The 15,022-nt window shown below is 41.8% G+C and overlaps 1 protein-coding gene across 2 annotated transcripts in view; it reads left to right on the top strand.

Annotated features, from left to right (window-relative positions):
* SORCS3 (sortilin related VPS10 domain containing receptor 3) overlaps positions 1-15,022 on the top strand; it is a 621,240-nt gene that overhangs the window by 52,878 nt on the left and 553,340 nt on the right. The window contains exon 1 of one of the 2 annotated variants that reach the window (XM_074000806.1): positions 13,981-14,089. The exons of the other annotated variant lie outside the window; for it this stretch is intronic. The gene's annotated coding sequence lies outside the window, so the exon portion shown is untranslated. Of the gene's footprint in view, positions 1-13,980; positions 14,090-15,022 lie in introns of those variants that run through there. 2 annotated transcript variants of the gene reach the window in all.

A 15,022-nucleotide genomic window follows, 5' to 3' on the forward strand; every position in this document is an offset into this window, starting at 1 on the left:
AATGTAATAGAAAATAGATTTTTTAAAGCATCCATTTGAAACCAAACCTCTCTTCAGCAAGACACACAGGATGAGCACAGATTTCTATGCAGGACACTTGGTAGTTGAAGTCATTACAGAGCAACAGAGCCTTGGTACGTGTGGTTGTTAGCAAAGCCCCTCGCCTGTGATTGTGACAGATGTCTTCTGCTTGATAGATTCCTTTTCACATTAGATTCAAGAGTTCTTTTCTCCCCTTCCTCTTGGTGGGCAGAGGGACATACTTACCAACATAAAATTTAGCCCAAGTTTTAAAGGTGAGATGCAGAGCCAGAAACTGCCCTTCTCTGAGACAGGCCCCTGAATGAGATGTTGTTGGTTTGGGGAAGTGACAGGGTATTAGGGAAGGAGCTTGGGAAGCAGATGGTTCAAATCCTACCTCTCCAGCTCACCTTGGGCCAGTTACTTTATTTCTCTCAGTTGCTGTGTCCTGATTCCTAGAACATGGATATTAGGGTTTTGAAGGTAGTGCATGCTGAGGCACATCCCCAGGATCCCTTCTTCAGGACGAGCCTTCATTCCCCAGCTGCTTTAAGTACTGGCAGCTAAGCTTCTCCCTGGGAATTGCACTCAGATATAAAGGGTTGCAAAGCCCAAAGTTATCCCGCTCCCTGGGGGCAGCCTATGTCCATGTCAAGGGTGAAAAGGCCTGGCCATCTTGTCTCAAGGTAGGATGGATGCAGAGCTCCCCGTAGGTGGACATGTGCCTCTGTTATGGCTGCATCGCAGCTTAACTCCTTCTACCCAGCCTTCATTCCCCCACAGGAGTTTGTCCTTCAGATACTCCCACACTAATTTACCTCCTACATGTACATTTCTGTCTCAGAGTCCTGCACATGCAACTGAAGACACCTCACTTACAGGATTTTGTGATGATTATATGAGATTATTGATATAAGTGCCCACTATAGGTCTTGGAAAACAGTAGGTCCTCTGAAAATGTAGGTTGTATTTTATTAGTTTTAAAATTTCCATAGAAACTCTTAGACCAAACAGCTTTTCAGTATTTTGGGAAAGTATTGAGTATGCAATCATGATCAGGGCTCGATAAATTTCAGCGAAAATAGGAATCCTTTGTAGCTATGAAGGATGGCCTCCTGTCGATTCATGTCAAACTTCATTATCAGAAGTGGTTTGGGACATTCAGATCAACTTTGTGTAATGGAATTTTATCGTGATGATTTTTGTCTATTTTATAAGAAATCATATACTCTCTGAAGGAGAATCTTCCCAGAGATATTTTCACTTATAGAAAGAGATTAAGCAAACTCAATCTTTTAGTGAGGAATTAATGGGGAGAAGAAGTGTTGTAAATCCAGTAGTGGGGAGGGGTGTGGGTGTGCGTCCCTAAGGATATATTGGTGGTTTGTTATTTGCTAGGGGGTTAGGGAGCTTAGTCAATGGTTACCAGTGGGAGTGGTCAGGATATTGGAGGCTCCATGGAGGGAAGAGGATCTAGTATACCATTTAAAAAGAACATCTCTTATAGGTGGTTATAAAAGAAGTAGGAAAAAAATGGGAAGAAACGCACATATTACTGAAATGGATAAGATAAAAAATGAAAGGCCATTCTTTATCCCTGCCTGCCAACATGAGTTCCATTCCTCAGAGGTAACTACCCTCACAAGTTTAGTGCCTATCTCCCTCAGCTTTCCTCTCTACATGTGTGATCATATGCATGCAAATTTGTAATGTGGGTATGTACGTATATATCTTTTTGAAAATAAATGGGTTCCATCATGCATTCTACTGTGTAATTTACTTTTTTTTCACCCACTGTATTGAATATCTTTCTAGATCTGTATATATAGATTGACTTTATCCTTTTTAATATTTGTGCATCATACTCCATTAAATAGCTGCACTAACATTTACTCAAAATGACACCATTGCATTAATTCACAGTAGTCAAAATATTGAAACAGCTTAAGTGTCCAATGGTGGCTGGATGGATAAAGAAATTGTGATATATATATATATATCACACACACACACACACACACACACACACACATATATATATATATATATATAAAATGGAATATTATTCAGCCATAAAATGGGAGGAAATCCTGCTATTTGTGACAACGTGGATAACCTGGAGGACATTATGCCAAGTGAAATAAGCCGGACACAGAAAGACAAATACTGCATAATCTCACTCACATGTGGAATCTAAAAAAGTTGAACTCATAGAAGCAGGGAGTACCAGGGACTGGCAGGTGGAGGATATGGAGACACCTTGCACAAAGGATACACAATTTCAGTTATAAGCTGAACCAGTTCTGTGGATCTAATGTCCAGCATGGGTGGTGATGGATGTATTAATTTGATTTTGGTAATCATTACACAATGTAAATCAAATCATCACATTGAACACCTTGAAAATATTCAATTTTTGTTTGACAAGTATTTTAAAATAAATAAATCAATCAATACATAAATTATCCCTGATAGATATCCATGTTGTTTCCAGCTGTTTGATATAGTAAACAATGCTGCAAGTGAATATCCTTGTTCATATATCCATGATACCATTTAAACATATGACTGTGACTTGCATAGGGTTGGATGCACAGTAGGTGTGGAGTCAATAATTGTTAAATTGAATTGAAGGCTATGTGCATGCAGCTTGCTGAGAGACCAAAGGGGCATAGCTCTGCTTAGCACACCACCAGGGGCTGATTCTTCAGGAGAGACAGACTCTCATGTAGATTTGGACAAGGAAAGGGCCTGGTGCACTGAAATTCTCCTGGATGAGAAATTGCTTAGGTCTGATGGTCTACTTACTGGGTCTTCTTGTCATTCTTCATGTCACAGAAAACCTTTTCTTTACATCAGGGTTAGCCTGTGCACTGATGCTAAAAGAGTTAGTGTTTTCTTCCTTTGTCGTTTTGGGGCATGGACTTTGATCTGAGTGCATTTGTGGATGATCACAGGGCTGTCACCCAAGCCTGTTAAAATGTTCACAGGTGCTTCTGGCTTTACATGACAAGGGGGCCTATTCAAAGACAACAGGTGGCTGGTGCTGAGCCTCCAACATGTAAATAAGCATTGAATGTGATCACTTATGAATAGTTAATTTTATGTTGCATCCAGAACATGCTCTATGACATAGTAGTTGATCCACAGACCCATTAATGCATCTAAATGAGGGGTCTGGTTTAATGATGCTATTCAGCATATTCATGGTCCTGCCTCTGATTTAATTCTATCACTCAGGAATCCAAGCAAGCCCAGCACAATGGATGCTGCCTGCACCTGTTGTACTTTATCAAAGAGTGACTTTTAAGTTTTTTGTATAATGTTACCAGATGTTCAGAGGAGGAAGTTTTCATGAGGGCCACGAAATAATTGGAACAACTCTTTCTAGGAAGTCATGGACCATGTGAGTTCATTCTGTAGTATTCTTGTTTTTTCAAAGCACTCTCATTTCTTTTGTATAGCATTCTTGTGAAGTAAGGAAGGCAGGCATTCCCAGCCCCATTTTACAGATGTGGAACCTGAGAATCAGAGTTTAGTGGCTTGTACAGAGTCACAGGGGCCCTGAGACCCAAGGCCTGAGACCCAAGCCTAGATTTCCTGTTTTGTGGTCATTGCAGTCTTTTTTGCAAATAACAACCCAATGGACATGTCAAAGTGGTGTACACACAGACTGAATACACTTACACATAGCACACTGAGCACACAATGAGTTTAATATGTGTAAATTCCTGAGTAAGAGTTGTTAGGATTTAGTTTTGATTTGATACTCAACAGCCCCTCTTTATTGCCACACCCATGTTTCAACCTGTTGCTGACCATTCTCTTTAACAGAGGCACACACACGCACAAATATGCATTTATGGATGATCACAGGGCTCTGACAAATTAAATAAAAAGTTATTTTGGAAGAAAGGGAGATGACGTCATTCATAATTTGACCCATTATTGAACAAATGGCTATCCTGTGTAACTCTAGTCTGGACATAGAGAAGGACAAAACTTTGCAAAAGAATTGTCCCTACCCTGAGAAGCTGGCATTATAGTTGGGGAGATGAGAAGATGCGATTAGATAACACAGGGAAGTGTGTAATCAGTTGTCCATCATGAGCTATGAAAACTTTTCTTTCCCTAGGATTTCGGAGAAAATAGGGTCCCTGTGGGATAGAGGAGTCAAGGAAGCAGCATGGGTCCTTAAGTTCTCATAACAAAAGAATCTTAGGTGCTAGGTAGAATTTGGATGAAGAGAATGGGAAAAGGAAGACGATTCTATCACACTATAAGCTCCAAAAATTTGGGGTTCAGAGAGGAAACATCAGATAGCTGTAAACAGAAGGGATCCATCATCTTCTGATTATGTTTGTTAGTTTCCAGAGGAACTTACAGAGTGCCCAAATCACTGATTCCTGGGACGTTTTGCAAAGAAAAGTCCCACGGGTTTAGGTATAAAAGGATAAAAGCCTGGACCACCAAATATCTTGCAGACTGAATACTTCGGGCATTAGCTGTGGGTGTCCCAGATTTCCCACTCATCATTGCTATATCATCACCATCATCATTACCCCCATGAGACATGTATGCAGAGCTCTTGACTGGGGAGGTTCTGGTGGTATTAGAAAACTTGTTTCCATGGAGTCTCCTCAAGAATATAAAACTGATCCTAAATATGAATCAGTATTTTACCAAGTAATTGCCAAACAGCAAAGAAGTATGAGCTGAGAGGGGGAAGTTAACTTTGGGCTAAGATATCTAAGATGGTTTCAAAGATGAGGTGGGACCCAACTGGCTCTTGACAAGTATGTGGGCTCAGCATGTTAGATGAATGAGTAGGAGATGAGCGGCAAGACCATTGCAGGTCTTTGAAAAGACTTTAGACGACTACCTTTGGAGATGTGTGGAAGTAGGAATATGATGTCATGTTTGGGAAAGAGTAGCCCAGCTTTTCTGAAGAGCAGGGTACTTGTGGGATATTAGGTAAGAGGAGGAGAAAGGGGCTATGATATGGGGCCTTTAATGTCAGTTTAAAACCTCTAAGAATTTAGATACAAAGTATTAAAAAACCACAGAGGTAATCAGGAAGTTCTACATTGTCAGAAAATCATAGGAGTGAATAGATTTTTAAAAATATGAATGATTTTAAAAATATGAATGATTTGCTGTTACCCATTATGGTAATTGCATCTGGATGCAATGTGAGCTTTATTCTAGTAGCAATTCATTATGAGGACACTTACAGATTATTTTCTCACCTAGTCTTGAATAAAAATGTAATAAATACCCATCCAAGGGGCTGTTGACAAATTGCAAACATAATATGCCACAGACCAGAATTAAGTCAAAGCATTGCCTAAGGTTGGGCTTCAGAGTCACAAGTCGTTGCTTGGACGCTGACCTGTGATTTTACGAGAGGGTGGCTTGCCCTGAGCCATCGGCATTCTGCTCCTTGATCACTTTATATAGGAAAATCAGGTGGCCTGAGGTGTGCGTTCCCTGTACTGGTCAGGAAGCTTTGGGTGACAAGTGAAAGAAATGAAACTCAAACCTTAACCAAATGAAAAACTTAACTAAAAATCCAGCATGGAAGTAGCTTCAGTCATGGCTGGAGCCAGAGGCTCAGTGTGGTTATGAGTCTAGCTTTCTCTCTCTCTCTCTTTCCAATGCTGCTTTCCTCATTGTTAGCTTCATGTTCCAGCAGACTCCATGTGATGGGAAAGGTGCATTCTGGCAATTTAGAGCTTGCATTGACCAATGGAGAGGGTGGTATCTCTTCTCTTTCTCTTCCTTTCTTCATTTTGTTCCTGAAATTGTTGACTCCACTTGGATTGTGTGTCCACCCCACCTCTGGACCAATTACTGGTCAACTTGAGGAGGCAGAATTATCTAATTGACTGCCTCATCAGAATAAAATGGAGTGGGGAGAGCACTTTCCAAAGGAAGGGACATGAGCCAGACTAAAGTGGGAGTGGGTGGGGAGGGAGAGATCAAAGTGATACCAATTGATGACCGTCATGGGGTGGGGCTTTATGGTCTTTTGGCTTTAGGTGCTCTCTGGTCCACACAGCCAGCCTCATGCCTAGAATAAAAGGCAGGGGCTCAGCCTTAGCCTGGAGTACAACAAAGGATGTGAATATCAGAGACAGGGACCTATTGGATCTCACAGCCAACCACAACCCAAGCTTTTTAAGTCTGTAGAAAGTAACTTACGTCTTTGAATTTTTATTCCAAATTCCAGTTAAAGTTATTCATACTGATAGAAGACTATTATTGCTTAGCCTTCAGAAGAAGAAGAGGTTGAAGTTCTTCCCTTAGAAGTTACCAGAATTTAATTCATGGAAAGTTTTCCATCTTGCATTTGCTGTACTTAAACTAAGGCTCTTGTAGGAGATGAAATCCCTGGCTTTTGTTCTGCTGTGCCATGTTCCTATTTACTGTGTGTTCCACCTCTCTGGAAAACAATCTGGGCTTGGAGAAAATATACATAAGTAATGTTTAGCATTTACCTGTTAGGGTCTTATAAAAATCTCACAGCAAGTGCGGTTAATACATCCTTTCCGAATCATTGGTTTGGAGAAAGAGGACAAGGGGTTAGGAGATGGATCTGATTTTCTCCATTTGGTCAATACAGGAAATAGGACATAGCAGGGTTAAGAGATTTTCAAAGGAATATCAGTGGCAAAACCTAAAGACAGAAGATGGCACTCTTAATTACAAATCAGTTTTCTTAATAATCGGTCTTTGTCTTTTCTGATTCCAGTACATTATTTCCTTTCAAAAGGGTAGCACCTTCAACAGTCACTTTCACTGGAGAGCCCATTCAAATCCATTGGTGAGCCCAAAGGATCATAGCCAAGAAATCATTTAATGAGATCTAGACCATTTTATAAGGCATGCTGAGTTTCCATTTATTGTAGCACTGCATTCAATGTGCATTTCTCTGATTTTTCTTTTAAAATGGAGTGAAAAAAGTTTGTTTTCTCTAGCTTTCTCACTGATTGCTAATGCTAAGTGCAGTGGTAATGAAAGGAGTAGCTGTCTGGTTCAAGAGTTCAGGCAAGAGTAGATATTATTGACAAGAGGCTTCTAAGCAGGTATCAAGTATTGAGTAAATTCGTTTTGTGATTTTTTTTTTCCGGTATTGGGTAGAAAAATTATCCTTTCCAGCTCTCTGAACATCAGTAATATTTTATTTAATTTCAGCTGCTATTGTTGATGCTCATGTTGTTATTATGTGAGTTTGTGCCAGGAACTGGTAAATTTCTTTTGTAAAAGGGCATATTGTAAATATTTTGGTTTTGTGGGCCACCGGGTGAGCTACTGGACTCTGCTATTGTGGGAAAGCAACCATACACAATACATACATGAATGGGTGGGCCTGTGTTCCAATAAAGCTTTATTTACTGAAACAGATGGAGGGTCAGATTTGGCTCATGGGCAGTAGTGTGCAGACTGCTGGTGTATACAGTCTATTGGATTCTCTCTATGTGGACTGCTCTGTTTGAGCACAATGGAAACACACTGTGTTTTCATATGGTTTCTGCAGCTGCCATCCAGTTCCCTTCCTTTTCCCTTCAGAACTGTGTTACAGGATACAATTATTATCACTACTATTTTTTGAGACCGAGTCTCTCTCTGTCGCCTAGGCTGGAGTTCAGTGGCACGATTTCAACTCACTGCAACCTCTGCCTCCCAAGGTCAAGTGATTCTGTTGCCTCAGCCTCCTGAGTAGCTGGGAATACAAGTACCTGCCCGCCACCATGCCCGGCTAAATTTTATATTTTTAGTAGAGATGGGGTTTCGCCATGTTGGCCAGGCTGGTCTCAAACTCCTGACCTCAAGTGATCCGCCTGCCTTGACCTTCCAAAGTGTTGGAATTACAGGCGTGAGCCACCGCACCTGGCAGGATACAGTTTTTAAGTGGTGTTTCCAAGAGCTCCATTTCCAATGTTTGCATTTTTATCTTAAGAGCTATGGACCTTGGACTGCACTCAGGGGCCTGATTTTAGTTCTTCAGAAGCAAAGACTATAAAAATCTCCTGTTCTGGTGCTGGGGTTCAGGTACATGGTCTAGTAAAATGGCAATAGACAGACGATAATAGAGTGCTAGACTGGGTGACCCTGAGCAAACCACTTAATCTCACGGAGTCTGGTCTCAACTGTAAGAATATCTAGCTTGCTCATTCCACAGGGTCGTTGTGAGGATTATTCATTCATTCAGTTTCTCTTTAGTGAGCACCTACTTCCTGCCCTGGCTTTTGCTAGGCATTGGAGAAATAATGGCAAACAAAACAGGGGAAGGCCTACCCTTATAGAGCTTACTTTCAAGTGATCAAATTTGTTGATGTAAGGGAGAGAACACTTCAAATCGATTGATTATACAAGAGGTTAGATTTTCCTGACCATTTTAAATAAATAGCATCCCAAAGTCCAAGGGAAATTTTGGTCATTTTATTAAGAAGTTAAATTCTCAAGCAAACCAATTGGATGGCATTTTAGATAAAATGATTAGGGTTGAGGGCCAGGGCAAGGAAAGAATGAAAACCAAGTTTAAAAGTGGCCTGATTAGCTGGGCGCGGTGGCTCACGCCTGTAATCCCAGCACTTTGGGAGGCCGAGGCGGGCGGATCACGAGGTCAGGAGATTGAGACCATCCTGGCTAACATGGTGAAACCCCGTCTCTACTAGAAATACAAAAAATTAGCTGGGCGTGGTGGTGGGCGCCTGTAGTCCCAGCCTCTCAGGAGGCTGAGGCAGGAGAATGGCATGAACCTGGGAGGCGGAGCTTGCAGTGAGCCGAGATCGTGCCACTGCATTCCAGCCTGGGTGACAGAGCAAGATTGTCTCAAAAAAAAAAAAAAAAAAAAAAAAAAAGTGGCCCGATTTGTCAAATGGTATTTCTGGTTCTAGATCCTCGAGGAAGCACCATACTGTCTTCCACAATGGTTGAACTAGTTTACATTCCCAACGACAATGTAAAAGCATTTCTGTTTTTACACAGCCTTGCCAGTGTCTATTGTTTCCTTAATTTTTAATAATTGCAATTTTGACGGTGTGAGATGGTATCTCATTGTGGTTTTGATTTGCATTTCTCTGATGATCAGTGCCATCATCCTCAGCAAACTAACACAGGAGCAGAAAACCAAATACCGCATGTTCTCACTCATAAGGGGGGAGTTTAACATTGAGAACACATGGACACAGAGAGGGGAACAATACACCAGGGCCTGCTGGAGGGTTGGGGGTGAGGGGAGGGAACTTAGAGGATGAGTAAATGGGTGCATCAAACCACCATGGCACACATATACCTATGTAACAAGCCTGCACATTCCGCACATGTATCCTGTTTTTTTGTTTTGTTTTGTTTTGTTTTTTAAGAAGAAAGAAAGAAAAAAAAGTGGCTTGATAGAGCTGCTTTCTACTAAAGTTCACTTCTGAAAGAAATCAGAGAGGTTTTCGACTCCGTCAGGGTTCCAGACCCGAGGAGATTATCATTAAAGTTAGCTAGTCAAGGGTAAAAATTAGAGTGTAGGAGGATTCATTTTGAAACATTGTCAGCAACCAGCTGGAAAAAAATAGCAGCAACTGTGATTACTAGGAAATTTCTTGGAGGGTGTAGAAGTGTTTCAGGTAATCTAATCTATCACCTACTTCAGTGGCCTTTGGGTAGTTGGATAAGCATTTCAGTTTAGAAGTAAATATCACTGAACAGGAAGGAGAATAACATGGTTATTTAAAACTCTGAGGCCTTTTGGCCCGTTTTGGATTTGTTGTTGTCAGCCAGACCTGATAGCTCATCCCAATTCCCTTCTGTGACTAATTTTTTTTTTTTTTTTTTTTTTTTTTTTTTGAGACAGGGTCTCTGTCACCCAGGCTGGAGTGCAGTGGTGCGATCATGGCTCACTGCAGCCTTGACTTCCTAGACTCAAGTAATCCTCTCACCTCAGCTTACTGAGTTGCTGGAACCACAGGTGTGCACCACCATGCCCAGCTATTTTTTTTTTTTTTAATTTTTTTAGGGACGTTATCTCCCTATGTTGCCCGGGCTGGTCTCAAACTCCTGGGCTCAAACAATCCTCTGGCCTCAGCCTCCCAAAAAGCTGAGATTACAGGAATGAAGTCATGCCCCAGCTGACTTCAACAGGTTCAACTACAATATTTACAGAGGGAAATCTTTGGGTCCTGGGTGAGGAGAGAAACTGGGGATGAGGTAGGGATGGGTGCAGGGGTCACCAAATCAGAGGCAGACTTGCTTACAGCCTTCTGAAGATAGACTTTCTAGAGAATGAATGTGAAAAGGTTTTGTAAAGTGTAATGGACCATTTTTTCCCTAGTGCCCTAGGGACTGTGTGTTCCATCCATGCAGATCCTTGCATGGTGCCTGTAAAATAGCAAACATGCAAGTCATTGTGGAAAGGATCACCTTTGCCATCATATGTTCAGTGTTCCAGCCATACTAACTCATTTGCAGATCCACAAATGCACTTTGTGCCTTTATAGATACTGTTTTGGTGCTTGGCATACCCTCCCCCTCTGCTTTGCCTTGCTAGCTCTTGCATCCTCTTTAAGACTGTACACAGGTGCCCTTTCCTTCCTAGAGGTTTTCTTCTCTCCTCCACCACGAGTCTGGTTCAAATGCTCCACCTTAACCCCCTCTTCCCTCATTTCCCAACCCCAGATATGTCTATTATAGTCCATGACTCAATACATTGTAGACGTTTGCATTTTATGATGGAGACCAATTCTTGGTAATTGAAAAATTTGTCTGAAGTTTAGGGGAATCATTAAAAAATACATAATGCCCTGGGCATATTATTTTAACTTAAAGTTTAGAGATGTGTTTTTATTTGCTCATCTTTTGATACGGACAGGCCCTAGGTGTTTTTTTTTGTTTTTTGTTTTTTTTGCATATTGGTCTGCTGATTAGAGTTCTGGATTATCTTTCTTGTTTAAATCACATTCATAATACATCTATGATTTCCAGTGCCCAGTTTTTTTTTTCAAGGAGTAGAAACCAACTGGGAAAGCAATTTAAAGACTCTAGATTCTTCCCTACTCCCAGTGTTTTATACTTTTCCCACTCACACCGAATTAGGTTCAACTACATTTTTAAGTGACTTACCTTTATCAGGTCTTTGCAAAACATTTAACTAAACTTTGATGGGAACATTTTTTGGTACTCATCTTCTGTTGATTTACGTATTACTTAATTAAATAATGTAATTATAATAACATGTGATGACAGCGATAAATGGTTTTGAGAAGGGACACAGTTGACTCCTGTAAACACATACCTCAGCTGTGGGAGAAGCAGTGCTTATGTATACAAGAATGGAATAACAGGTGACCCAACTGGTAGGAATAGCATGAAGTAGGCATCAGAAACAATGGAGAATCCCAGTTAATCCAGCAGCTCAGTGGAGCACAAATTAAGGGAGCAACACAGATTGAGCTGGTCCAATGCCTGTTTGAGTGGATGTTCAATAATTTGTTAAATAGATGTGAGAACGATCCAGGAAGTCGAGAACTTTTGGGGATATGAGTTTCAGGATCACTGGATTTGAACTCATAATTGGTCATCTCCTCTACCTAGAGGGGTGCTGGGTCTGAGTCAAAAGACTAGAGCTTTCCCACTGTCTGCGAAATGAGACTGTGAAGAGAAACCTCTTCTCCAAGAACAGGGCACAGATTTCTTGCTGAGGCTGCCAGCTGTTGCTGACGAGTATGAAGGTCGCCCCCCCTTGCTCCCTGGATGCCCTCTCTGCCATTCCTTCTTGTTTAAGCTCCTCTTCTCTGGCTCTGAAACCTGTGAAATGTTTGGAGACTAGAGTTTCTTTTTTTTTTGTTTGTTTGTTTCTTTTCTTTTCTTCTTTTTTTTTTTTTGAGATGGAGTCTTGCTGTGTCACCAGGCTGGAGTGCAGTGGCATGATCTCAGCTCACTGCAACCTCTGCCTCCCGGGTTCAAGCGACTCTCCTGTCTCAGTCTCCGGAGTAGCTGGGACTACAGGCATGCACCACCACGCCCAGGTAATTTTTGTATTTTTAGTAGAGACTGGGTTTCACCATGTTGGCCAGGATGGTCTCGACTGATCTCTTGATCTCGTGATCCACCCACCTCGGCCTCCTAAAGTGCTGGGATTATAGGTATGAGCCACCGTGCCTGGGCCAGAGACTAGAGTTTCTTGAGAGATACACCACTGAAAGAAGCTATCTGCATTAAAATTCAGTATGTGTAAACTCCTTTAATGAACCTGGTTCCACCATAGCATATGGAAAGTCAGATGGTAAGGGGTGCGATGTATGCATCAGTGTCCCACTCCTGGTATAGTACCACTTCCCTGTGGATAATTTTACCTTACCTATAGGGAGGCACTCACAAGAAGCTTATACACACACACATACACATATGTAAATTTATGTGTTTTATTTATACCTACATAAACATATACATACACGCATACATAATGTATACATGTACATCTATAAGCTCTAGCTCTATAGTGACTTTTTCTTCTAAACGTGAGACAGATCAGTGTGGGCACGTGGAAGATTGCTGTGGTTGCAAGGTCAGCTCTTGCAATCTAGGGACTGTGGAGAGAGACAGAGACTGAAGTTTTTCATGTGTGTGTGGTATTGGAGTGGGGGTTGCTTAAATTAATGAGTTAATGGAGAGAAGTGTGATCTATCCGAGGCATCCCATAGAGACAGGGCAGTCAGGCTTATCCACAAGAAGGAGCAGTATGAATTGAGTCCAAGAGCCAAAAAAACATACTGATAGAGTGGCTAAGAGCACATTTCCTAGTTTCAAATAGTTCTGGGTACAAAATCTGGCTCTGCTACTTACTAGCTCTATATCTAGGCAACTTACCTTAGTGCTTTGTGCTTTAGTTCATAAGAAAGAGAGTAATAGGACTTCCTTCACAGAGCTGGTATGATAATTAGATTTTATATGTAAAGTAATATACACAGTGCCAGCCATTCAGTAAGACACTTAAAAATGTGATATTCTTATAAATATTAATTGTATCTGGGGACAGCACAGGAACCTGCTATGGGGGCACTTTTTGGCACTAATTGAGATCAAAAGACCTTCACTGAACCAGACACTCTGATTAACACTTTGTAGTAAAGTGTGGTTCTAGGTACTTTGGGGCTAGGGGGAATCAACGAAGTGGATTTCAGGACCACCACAATGCAGGTTTGCATATAATAGGAGAGAGGTGGCTAACATCCTTAGGGGAGGACCTGAGTCACATTCAAGGAAAAGATACAAATGAATATCAACGATGAGATCCTATCCCATGCAGGGGTTGAGATACCCTGGGCAGTTTGTTTCACCTGCCTTTAATCATGGGATTAACACTCAAAGGCTGAGAGCTAGTTAAAATGTATCTGCCTCCTGCCTATTTCGGAAACCAGAATAGAATGCCTGTTGCTCCCCTTTCCCCATCCTCAACCCACTCCAAGCTTGTTCTTCTTTATCCCTTATATTAGGAAGGATTTGCCCATGACAGTCTTGAAACCTCGTGTCAGATACACTTGGGATGCAGATCTTTTATTGCAGAGAAGGTTGGACTTGACATGTGAGAGGGGTTGAGATGAATGAGTTTCCATTGTATTTATAGAAACTCAGTGCAGTATCTCTCAAGGTATAAATAGAACAATGGAGTGTTGACAAAGGGGCTGGTTTTCTGTAACTGTGGAAACCCTGCAATTATTCCTGGAACTACACTCATTGTTTATCTGCATCTGAATTTTAATAAACAGGGCTCTTGCTGTTTATTCATGAATTTTCAAATGGAAATATCTCTCCCATTATTATCCCCTTCTTGTGAGTCAGGCCCCATCTTGCAAATTTGCAGCTGAGTAAATATACGGAACATTAGCAGCAATTAGATAATTGGTGCTCCCGGATCAGCCCACCCACAGCTGTGAATGAATATGGACTGCATGAGTGTCACCTGGTGCAGCCTTCCTGATGGCACTGCATGCAACCACAGTCTTGCAGTTAAGCACAGAATTTTACCAGCCCTAGTCCCGGCCCTCCTTTCTCCCAAGAGACCCAGACTAGCAAGGTAAGTGAGGTTCCCTGTTCTTCCAGCTGTCAGTGTACAATGAGAGATGTTAGGCCAAAGAAGTTGGTAAAGAAGAGAAAGTCCATTTATCTTCGCTTTGCTGATTGCTAAATTGCTTTCGATGACTTGTTTGGTGCATATAGCCAGCAAAAATTCATGTTTGGATCTGGGCTAGGGAGTTGGGTCATAAATCCTGTTTTTCTGTAAATCTCCCAAAACTTGCTAGCTCTGGGCTGGCCACTTCCCACCCCCCCATCATCAGTTTTTTGGCCTCTGGCGTTAACTTGGGATTCCTTTTAGCAGCCATATTTTAATCTCTCTTTCCTTTGGATAGTATTTCTTCCAGGCCTCAGGCTGCATTCGGTGCCTTTGCCAGCTCATGCTTTGCTCCTGTTCCTCAGGCGATCACAAAGCCTTTCTGAGGCATATAAGTTCTGTTTTTTAATTGCCAGAGACTTCAGGAAAACAGAGTACTATTGCAAAGGGAAAGTGGCAAGAGGGCTGCACCTTCTATTATGCCATTATGATGGAGGTTCATTAGCGTGCAGTGAGCCCACTTCTTTTCCTCCTCTGCCTTGGCCACCTGGCCCATCTCCTCGCTTTTGCTTTTGGTTAGAGAGCAATTCTGTCTAGCCCTCCAGTCTCTCACACTCATTCTCCAGCCTCACACTCCCTGGAAGCTTTCCCAGGTTACTGCTTTCCTTTTTTATTGCATCCACCTTCTGTGTGTTTGGGAGGAGGCGGGTAGAGAGGGAGTTGGAAATAGTGAGGTAGACGGGGAGATTTGGGTTGGGTGTTTGGATCTGGGAATGCGTCACATGGAATTCATTCATCTCCTGGAGATCCTTCCGAGCCACTCACTGTGTCCTTGCATAGTGGGAATGTCATATTGGGCATTGAACAGAGGTCTCCAAGGAAAGCTCCAGAAGAAGT

Source organism: Macaca fascicularis, chromosome 9 (assembly GCF_037993035.2).
Source record: "Macaca fascicularis isolate 582-1 chromosome 9, T2T-MFA8v1.1".
Lineage (NCBI taxonomy): Eukaryota > Metazoa > Chordata > Mammalia > Primates > Cercopithecidae > Macaca > Macaca fascicularis.